Raw genomic sequence first — 9976 nt, forward strand, 5'->3', positions numbered from 1 at the left:
GACAGACAGACATTTTTAAATACCAGCAGCCTGCTGTGTCCCGGTATAGCTTTTCAGGGTGGCCATCACGAAGGGTGCCTTTCAGAGCAGTGAGATAAATGAACAGTGTGTTCTCCTTGGAAAAGAAAAACCTTCAGGGAAATTTAAGTTTAAGCCAGAGCATTGACAGTTGGGGATCGGCATGGCATCGCTGCATTTCATGGAGCAACTTATTTCAGCCAGGATGAAGAGAAAAAGAGTCCCAAGAGCTGCAGCTCATCTTCTCTGGTGCCCATTTAAGGGAATTGATAATATCTTTGTCTCTTTGGATGTGAAAGTGTCTCTGCTCATTAAAATTCCCTGATGACCTACATCTCCTAAGCTGATAATGATAAGCCTCTCAGGTTGACAGTGTGTTGCTCTGTTACCTCCAGCGCTGTTGTGCATGGGTGGCAGACACAAGACACAGGCACTCATTGCTGAGAGCTCTGCAAGCCAGCATGGAAATCTTGAATACTCAGAGCTATGGGAGAAGAAGAGAAACATCCAGGTCTGGAGAAGCAGGGAACTACCAAGCTTGCACAGTAACATGGAAGTCTGTGGGCATCTATAGAGAGAACTGCAGGGAGATTTATCAGAGGGGGGTCAGAAAAGCCCCATCCTAAACTGTCTGTGGCTCTGATAGGCTGTTTCTGATTTTCCTTGGTTCCAGCTTCATTAGCCTTTGCTTCCCATCGGAGATCAAGAGATTCCACATGGATCTCAGCCCAGACTTCAACCCTGGTCAGGGAAGTTCTCATTTGGTCTTTCAAACCAATGTCAGAGTGTCTTTGCGGGGCTTGCAATGCTCAAAGGTGGGCAAAACAGTCTGGTGAGAAACGGCTTCCCCAGGTTCTAGGACTGCCTGCTTCTCAGATGGATTCAGTAGGAGCAAGGCACTGGGGAGGGCAGCTTGCCTCTTCCTACTAATACTGCCAGCATCGTGCTGTGAAATAGGGACACAGCTGTTGTCTCCTTTCTTCTATTACTTTACCTTCTGCAGCTGTCTCTAAAGCAGACCATGTAGTCTTATACAATGAGGCACTGGAACCTGGATTACCTTTTCCCGCATTTTAAAGAGTGCAAAACTGAAGTACTGAGTGGATAATGAAGCAGGTGCAGCAAAGAATTGCCACTTCTGCTTCCTCTCTAAGACTGTAGACATATGTGCAAGCCATGTTTTACCCCATATTGAGTAATTTATGCTGCTTCTCCTGAGCACTATACTGTGTAGACGAGGATCTGCCAAATGATTTCATATCTAGCTGACTGGCAGGAAGGGTGTCAAGAAGCAGTGTAAATATGCCATCAGAATTCCATCTGGATAACATACATATTCTAGTATATATTATTATACATATAATATCTACATAATACATGAAAATATATATCTGATATAAATACTCCAGCAGTACTCAGCTGATGGAGTGAAGATGTTCATTAACAGCAGTATCAAAGTCTGGTTTCTGGTCCTATCTCAGTCTCTGAGTATCATCCTCTGAGAGAAATCCAAAGAGGAGTTCAAGGGAGGAACCTCAATACAGTATTGTAAGCATACTACAGTGAAGAATGTAAGGATATGCTTAAGTGTAAGAATTAGCATTTCGCTGACAAAGCTCAGCTCCATGTATTGGATCTTGGCCGGAAAACACTCTAGCTGTGTTTCTGGGGATTTCTGGTGGCTATTTACCAAGTAACAAGCTACAGTCAAGAGAAAATAACCTAAATTTGCACTAGGGCAGGTTTAGACTCAATGTTAGGAAAAAATTCTTCCCTGAAAGAGTTGTCAAGCACTGGAAAAGGTTGTTCAGGGAAGGGGTGGAGTGAGTCACCATCGCTGAAAGTGTTCAAACGCATGTAATTGACAAAATACTTTGTCACAGGCTTTTTCTAAGATCATAGGCAAATTAAGAAGGGTTTGTAGTAGCATATTTAACGCTTTCATAGAATCATAGAATCGCCCAGGTTGGAAAGCACCTCTAAGATCATCAAGTCCAACTCTTGATCCACTACCACTGTCATTACTAGACTATGGCACCGAGTGCCACATCCGGTCTCTTCTTAAATACCTCCAGAGATGGAGAATCCACCACTTCCCTGGGCAGCCCATTCCAGTGTCTGATTACCCTCTCTGTAAAGAATTTCTTCCTAAGATCATTTCACCCACCCAGCAAAGATAAGTGTGGCTCTCAGCCTCGTGCAAACCATCATATATCAGTTCTTCTTCTCATCCATCATCCGTGTTCCTTCTTTCTTGTTGTGTTCACCACATTCTCACAACCATGGGCAGAGACACACCCACCTGAAGTTTTCTGGTCCAGCTGCCATTATCAGCCACTGGCTGCTTTGTCAAAACCCCAACACAAGCAAAGTTAGAGCAAAAGCAGCATGTCTGTACCTTGTTGCAAGCTGTCCTACATGCTTCTGCCATTCACAGCCCCCAGGCAGGGGTATGTGACACTTTGGACCTTACCTTTCATCTCAGTTGTCCTCAAGCAGCACAGCGGGTGCCTGAAGTGGCTCTTACACTGGGGGTGGGGGTAGAGGGGGGTGTTGTTATTTGTCTTCCCTCTTCCTTAGCTCTTCCCTAGGAGAAGATCAAAAAACCTGACATCTGGTTGCACTTAACTGCCGTGCTGGTTTATGTCATGTCTTTCTTCAACAGTCTTTATTTTCTTTATTAATCACCTCTGACCCAACATAGCTGACACATACTCTATTCACCCTCTGCATAGCCCACAAGAGAGCGCTCCTTCGCTGGTAGAATGCAAACTTTTCCAACTGGTTAGACTGGAAAGTAAATCAGCTGGGGTAGCTAGATCCCTGGGCTGCCCTCTAATCCCCTGTTCACACTCAAACCCCACCAAAATAAGCTCCGTAGGGATCAGACATAATTCATCAGCATCTGATCTGTCAGAGAGGGATTTTTTTTTTTTTTCTGGGAAGGAGATTTCTGCAGGACACAAGTACTTGCAAGCAAAACAGGAGAACATGACGAGGGAGGGGGTTTCTATTATCCCAGTCACACCTTTTACCATGTATAAGTGTGATTTGCCAGTTCATCATCCAGACTAAACCATCACTAGCAGGATTTTGATCCTTAGAGCAAGCTAAAATCAATGCTGGTAAAATGTATTTCACTGTTTTCAAACTTCCTTTTCATTTTGAGGGACCTCCTGTCCAAAAGAGCTTCTGTTGCTCCACTACGTCACTGAAAACAATTGTTTCTCCAATTAAGCAGTGAGCTGCTCTGGAGAGGAGAACGGCAAACATCTCTCAGCACCTCATTTTAATTAAGTTTCCCTAGTGGTGAACGTCTGAGAATGACAGACATTTCAGAGGACTCCCCAAATGCCAAGCTTATAACCGCTCCTGATTTTATGTTATTCTGAGGGTTCTTTCCTGCTCAGATGATCACTGGGTCTCATCGAGCCATATGCGTAATAGTCCTTGCACTAATCAGCACGTCAGAGCTGCAGCCCCCCCTTCACCACACCCTGCAGCTGAAAAGTAATGCTATAAAAACACTTAAAGAGGCGTGGTGTCTGAAAAACACCCAGCTCATTCCTCCAGGGAGTGGAAATGCCCTCAGTCATGATTAAAGTGATGCTTGAACCCAGTGGCTGGGGGGAAGATGATTTAATCTGCCTAGTCTCCTGCGCCTCTCACACAGCGCTCTGTGTTGGATAGCAGTGGAGCCACCATCCTGCTGTACTGGGAGAAGGGAATAAGGTCTGTCCTCTTCAGAGCAGTGCAGCCAAGACATTGTGGATGGCAAGGCAAGCCCCTGCTATAAAACTGGGGCAGATGAGTGGCCCAGCACCCTAAGCAGTGGATCTCAGTATCTGGCCCAGGAGTGGTCTCTTTGGGTAAATAGCAATGGCCGTTGGTTGAGAAGCCAGGTCCTCCAAAAATGCCTTGGATTTTGAGTTTGTCCCTCCTTTCCTGACACCCATTGAAATTTTCTTTCCTCCCAGCACAGCCCTTCAGCTCCAAGAAAATCCCTGCCAGATGTGCCTGGTGGCAGACATGTCCCCTGCAGCAGTGCTCGTGGGATTTGAACCCTCCAGTTGATGCCAGGATGTGTTCCCATGTCCACAGCAGACTGTGGCATGGAGCAATAAGCTTGTTACTATTCATTAGTGAGGAGAGGAGGGGAGAACAGGCATTTTATCCCATTCCTGGTCCCAGTAGGTAGGAGTGTAAGGAGTTACATGGAGGGAGAGAAGGGAGGCAGTGTTGATCTGCCCTTCTAACATTGCTCTGTTTTGCTTGCACCAGCAAGACTGCAGTGACCAGAGAGCGCCAATGAAGACTGGGACTGAGAAGGGTGAGATGGGAGAGAAACAGGTAAGAGAGGAAAACCACCTAGGAAAGGAGAGATCAAATGCATTGGGCAAGAATGGAGATGCAAGAAGAGAGCAAACATTAGGAAGAAATTTATGACTGTGAGGGTGGTGAGACACAGGAACACATTGCCCAGAGAAATTGTAGATACCCCAATATTTACAGTATACATTAGATACCTGAAAGTATTCAAGGCAGGTTGGATGGGGCTCTGAGCAACCTGGTCTGGTGGAAGGCATCCTTGTCCATGGCCAGGGCATTTGGAACTAGACGATCTCTAAGGTCCCCTGCAACCAAAATATTCTATGTTTCTATGAAGCACAGCCTCAAAGGGGGATACCAGAGAGGGATAGCTCAGCTCTCTGGCAATGCCTGTGAGTCCCTGTGTGCTCGGATGATCAGCCGGCCATCCTGCCAGAGAGAGTAACCAGCTTATATACCAATGTAAACACTGAATTCACAGGACCAGGTGTATAAATGAGAGGTTCCTTCTGCAAAATGCAACATTCTGTCTGTGTTCCAGAAGGATTATTTATTTTAGGATTATTAAAAAAAAAAAAAAAAAAGGAAAATACTAATTGAATACTAATTGCCGAGTTTTGGATGGCATGGGGTTGGACAGTCAGAGAATTACTAGAATTACTTTCATTTCCTTGTCATACAGTGTTTTATCTTGCCCTTTCAAATCTGAAGGCCCAGTGTGTGCATGGTCATCAGTGTTCAGTTGCTGCTCAACAGTGAGGGGCTGAGATGGCAAAGGTGTCTAGAAAGTGGGACTTTAAAGAGAATCTCCCACCACAGACTAGCTTGAGTGGATAGAGCTAGTGGAGGTATATCACCACAAGTTAATCCCCCTGAGACAGTGGCTCCAGGTCCAAGTATACACTGGCATGCAGGTACTACCATATCTGAGCAACTAGGAACGTGGTAAGATCAGAATTCAACTTTGAAATCCTCCAGAGAAGTGCAAACATCCTCTACCCAAGATTTTCTGTCTCTTAGCACTCTACCTAGTCTCCTTTTAACTTGTGAAACACCTTACATCTGCAATTCCCCCCTCCCGAGAAGGGAGACATTGGGATACAGCGGGTTAGGGTGCTGGTGTTTGTGATTCCCTCCTTGCCATGAGCCAAGGCATCAAAATGAACCCACCACTTCAATTAACTGCTAAAAGAATGGGATTAAAACACCTTCTGCCATGCCTCATTCTCTGTCTGTAATGTGTAGACAATACCTCCTCAGTTCATGTGGGTGTTGCAAAGAAAAAGGCATGAAAATGGTAAGGTACTCCATTGCTATGGCAACAGGAGCCATTGAATTATGGGTGGATGGAGTCAAGTCAAAATGATAATGGAAATGCATTTGTGCCTCCTGCTCCCTGTTTATATATGTCATTTTTCGCTGGTGTTCCCATTGTGTGTTATTCCAGGAACAGAACACAAAATGTTGTCTCCACTCCTTGGTCAGAGGGCATGGTCAGAGGGCTTTTATGTATGTTTATTAGCATTCTGTGTTTCCGAGGTCTTGTAAAATATACACGTCTCCCCCAGGGTTTGTTTAGTGCTAACCCCTATTATTTCGTTGTCTGGCAGAAAAACACGAAGAGAAGAAAAGCAACTAATTCCCCTGAGTGGACATCTGTGCTCATGCTAAAGTTGCTTCCAGGAAGAAATACAGAAAGAGTTGTGCTCTGCTGTGATATAATTTTTGCAGTAGGAGAAAGGACCATATTAAAGCACCTGGTTTGCACAAAACTTTTCCAACTCTCTCTCCTGGAGCTGAACCCTCCAGCTGGGTGAACATCTCTAGTCACAGCACCCACCTCATATTAAGGCAGCCTTGTTCCAGGGCAGAAGACACATTGTTCTGGGGAAAGGAACCCTTGACACCAACAAGTGACTAAGCAAAGATGAGTCATAGTAGTAAAGGAGGATAAAATTTGTTGCTAACCAGATTTCAGTTTGCACCATCATAGTGTCAAAACCTGTGTATTTGTACTCAATTACCTTTGTGACACTTAGTTTAGTTCAGAGGGGAACCAGGAGAGAGAACTGGCTTTATGATGAACAAAACTAGATATCAGAAGCCTAGAGCTCAGCAGTGTTGGTTTATACTTCCATGCTACATGAATGTGATTCATGAAGGCAAGCATATCATGCTGAGGTCTTTGGGTCTTTTTGGAGGCATCAAAGATAGCTTGGGACTCAGGATTACCAACAACATTGAGGTATGATTAGGAACTTGAACATGGCACACTCTGGATGTAGGAAATAAGGAAGAAGGAAGGAATAGAGCTGGAAGAGAAGGAGAGATGTCTGTCCTGGCATTCCTGTCTTGAACACAGTCTGAGTAGTATTATTTGGCCCCAGAGGTAAAGAATATTCTTTAGAAGAACAGATGAAACAACATAGTCCAAAGAGATTGATGGAAAACCTGTAATGAGAGGTAACACCTTCCCAGAAGCCTAAAGAAAACTTAAAACCATCAGTAGAAAAGCCCCAAACCCACAAGAACTGGAAACTCATATAGCAAGAAGACAGAAAGAAACAAGGACACGGACATGTGCAGGAACTGACTACGTTTTTTAATTCACTCTATTGCCTGTATCAGTGGATGGATTTCCATTTAACATTGGTTAAATTGGGTCACATCTCTAAAGAGCAAAGGACAAACGCCTACTCCTGGCTATCATTGCCCCATGCTAAGAGTTGTTTTGCAGACATTCTAAACCTCTGGAGCAATTTTTCATGAAGCAAACATTTATGCTTAACTTTTAAGCAGCATAGATCTCCATGTAAGTCTATAATGTATGCAAAGGATCATTAAATTTTTATTGTGCAATTCTGGAGGAGAAAAAAAAAACAACACCAAAAAAACCTGTAAAAATCAAAAAAACCCACAAAGACAAAAAACAAGCCAGGGGAGGTTTAGGTTAGATGTTAGGAAGAAATTCTTTACAGAGAGGGTAATCAGGCATTGGAACGGCCTACCCAGAGAGGTGGTGGATTCACCATCCCTGGAGGTTTTTAAACAGATTGGACCTGGCCCTTAGTGCCATGATATAGTAATTGGAGTTGGATCAGGGGTTGGACTTGATGATCTTGGAGGTCTTTTCCAACCCAATCTATTCTATGATTCTATGATTCTATGATAAGAAAATTTTTTAATATAAATGGAGTATGTTTACCTCATATGATATTTTGACTAGAGATGAAACAGAGGTATTTTGGAACTGCTTGCCCAAAAGAAAATTAAAAGAGGCTTGTCTGAGAGGAAGAAGGTAAAATCTCAGAGGCCTTTTTTGACACCCTTGATGCGTAACTTTCCAGATGCTTCTAATAAGCCTCAAGGTACGTAATGGATACAGTTCTGCAATAACACCACTGGCAATATTAGAAAGCTTCATCAGTTTTGGTCTGATGCGTTTTCCTATGGATACAGGGAGGAGGAGGCACAGCATAACAGCAATAATGAATAACAGAGATGAAACAGACGGCAGTGATTGGATCTCATGACAAGTATTGAGCAATGTGAGGGTTTGGCAGGATTGGATTTGGCTTTGCAGCTTGGCCCATGTTAAAGAGAGAGATTGTTTGCAAAGCTTCAGTGTGGGATTAGATTTCCAAACTCTTCAAAGTCTGAGGGATGCTTGGATAGAAAACAAAGTTTTGGGCTATTTGCTAAATAATAATAACAGTAGCTTCTGGTTGCTATGTTTGATCCAAATATTTCCTTGGAAACAAAGCACAGCAGCAGCTTTTGCAAAGTTGGATGAAGCTGATTTGAAACCAAAATCAAAATATAAATAACAATAATCATTTGGAGGGGAAGTGGGTTACCAAAATCCCAGTTAGGTAATCTGCAGATGAATTTTTCTGCCTAGGCTGCTCTTAAGACCATCATCTGTACCACCATGAGTAGTGCAGAGAAGGGGATGATTACTCACTGGTGATGAAGGAACTTCTAGTGAAGTTCCTGGTGTCAGGTTTAAAACAAACAGGAACGGCATGTTCTTTTTTTCACTTAGTGCATGGAAATTTGTTTCTAGAGGGCATAAAAAACCATATATCTGTGGTAGCTGCGTGTGAAGGATAGCCCATATCCAAACTCTAGCTCAAAAGGTCTTAAAATCACTAGCAAAGCTGAGAAGGTCTGTTAGGAAAGGTTCACTTTATCCATTACACCTTTTCCTACACATTCTTGACATGTCAGAGAAACAACAATGACGCAGAAAAAAAGAAGTTGCTTACACTTTATTCCAAGTTTTCAAATTTCTCTCATTCATGGATATTTTTGTCCAAATCATTACTATAATATTAAGAAATCAAATGTTTTAGCTGTGGTAAAAGCTTATAAGTGATGAATACAAGGACACGTACATGTGTAGGAACTGATTACGTTTTTTAATTCACTCTATTGCCTGTATCAGTGGATGGATTTCCATTTAACATTGGTTAAATTGGGTCACATCTCTAAAGAGCAAAGGATAAACGCCTACTCCTGGCTATCATTGCCCCATGCTAAGAGTTGTTTTGCAGACATTCTAAACCTCTGGAGCATGGGTGCTCCTCAGCTTCCTCTGGGGGTCTTTTGGCCTTTCAGAAATGAGAGAGTCCTGCCCTCAAACAGCCTCTTTGACACTGGTTTTCAAAAGGAGAAGACTTTTTGTGGTTTGATTTATTTTCTTTCTAAGGCAGGAGGCTGTTTTTAAGGAGGCTGTTTTTAAGGAGGCAGGAAATAGCCTTCCAAAAGAATTTGATTTTTATATGACTATCAGGGATATCTCTATTTACCACCATTAATTTGAGCTGGTGTGAGAAGGTATATTAACTCTTGTGTTGAATGCTCTGGCTATTAGATCATGTTTACATCACAGTCCAGAGACGTCACCAATTATCAGTGCAGACTGAACTCAGAAACCATGCATGTCTGTGTTTGCATCCAGCCCCACCTCTGGGCTAACAAGCTGGAGGATCCTACATGCAGTCACAGTTCATGCTGCTGCTTCAATGCTTCTTATGGTTCCAGCTCAATGGGGTTTGTAGCTGCACAATCACCTCTTCCAAGGTACATGATGGAAACCTTGTGCCCAGCTGCATTGTCTTTCATCTAGTCACAGGACTGACTTATTGATGTTTCGCTGAGCACCTCCTGGGCTAAGAGAGGTCTGAGCCAGGACAGAAACAATGAGTCCAACTGCAACCAATAAGTCCAAGAAGAAAGAATTAGGGATCAGGAGAGAAGGGCTGGAACAGTCTTCTCAAGAAGGCTGCTAATAAACAGAAATATGTGCAATCAAATTTTCCCATTTCAGCCCACCATGGCATCATAAAAGGGTGTGACATCCGTCCCTTCACCACTATTAGAGGGAAGAGCTGAAATGAGGCAGTATATATATTTTATCAGTTGAGTTTTTCAAGAACTTCCTGCTGATTGTCCCCGTTAATGTGGCACTTAAATAAAATGTTTCTGCAGTTCTGTAGTAAAGGAGGGACTTATTTGCTGGTTTTGGCTAAGGAAAGTGTAGAAGTACCTGGGGGACTAAGTAGTTCATAGCACAACTGATTGTAACATGCAGCAGGACCAAAATATATCTCTCTGTATCATATAC

The sequence above is a fragment of the Empidonax traillii genome, unplaced genomic scaffold (assembly GCF_003031625.1).
Source record: "Empidonax traillii isolate 1590-97213 ecotype Southwest subspecies unplaced genomic scaffold, ASM303162v1 scaffold1105:size522451, whole genome shotgun sequence".
Lineage (NCBI taxonomy): Eukaryota > Metazoa > Chordata > Aves > Passeriformes > Tyrannidae > Empidonax > Empidonax traillii.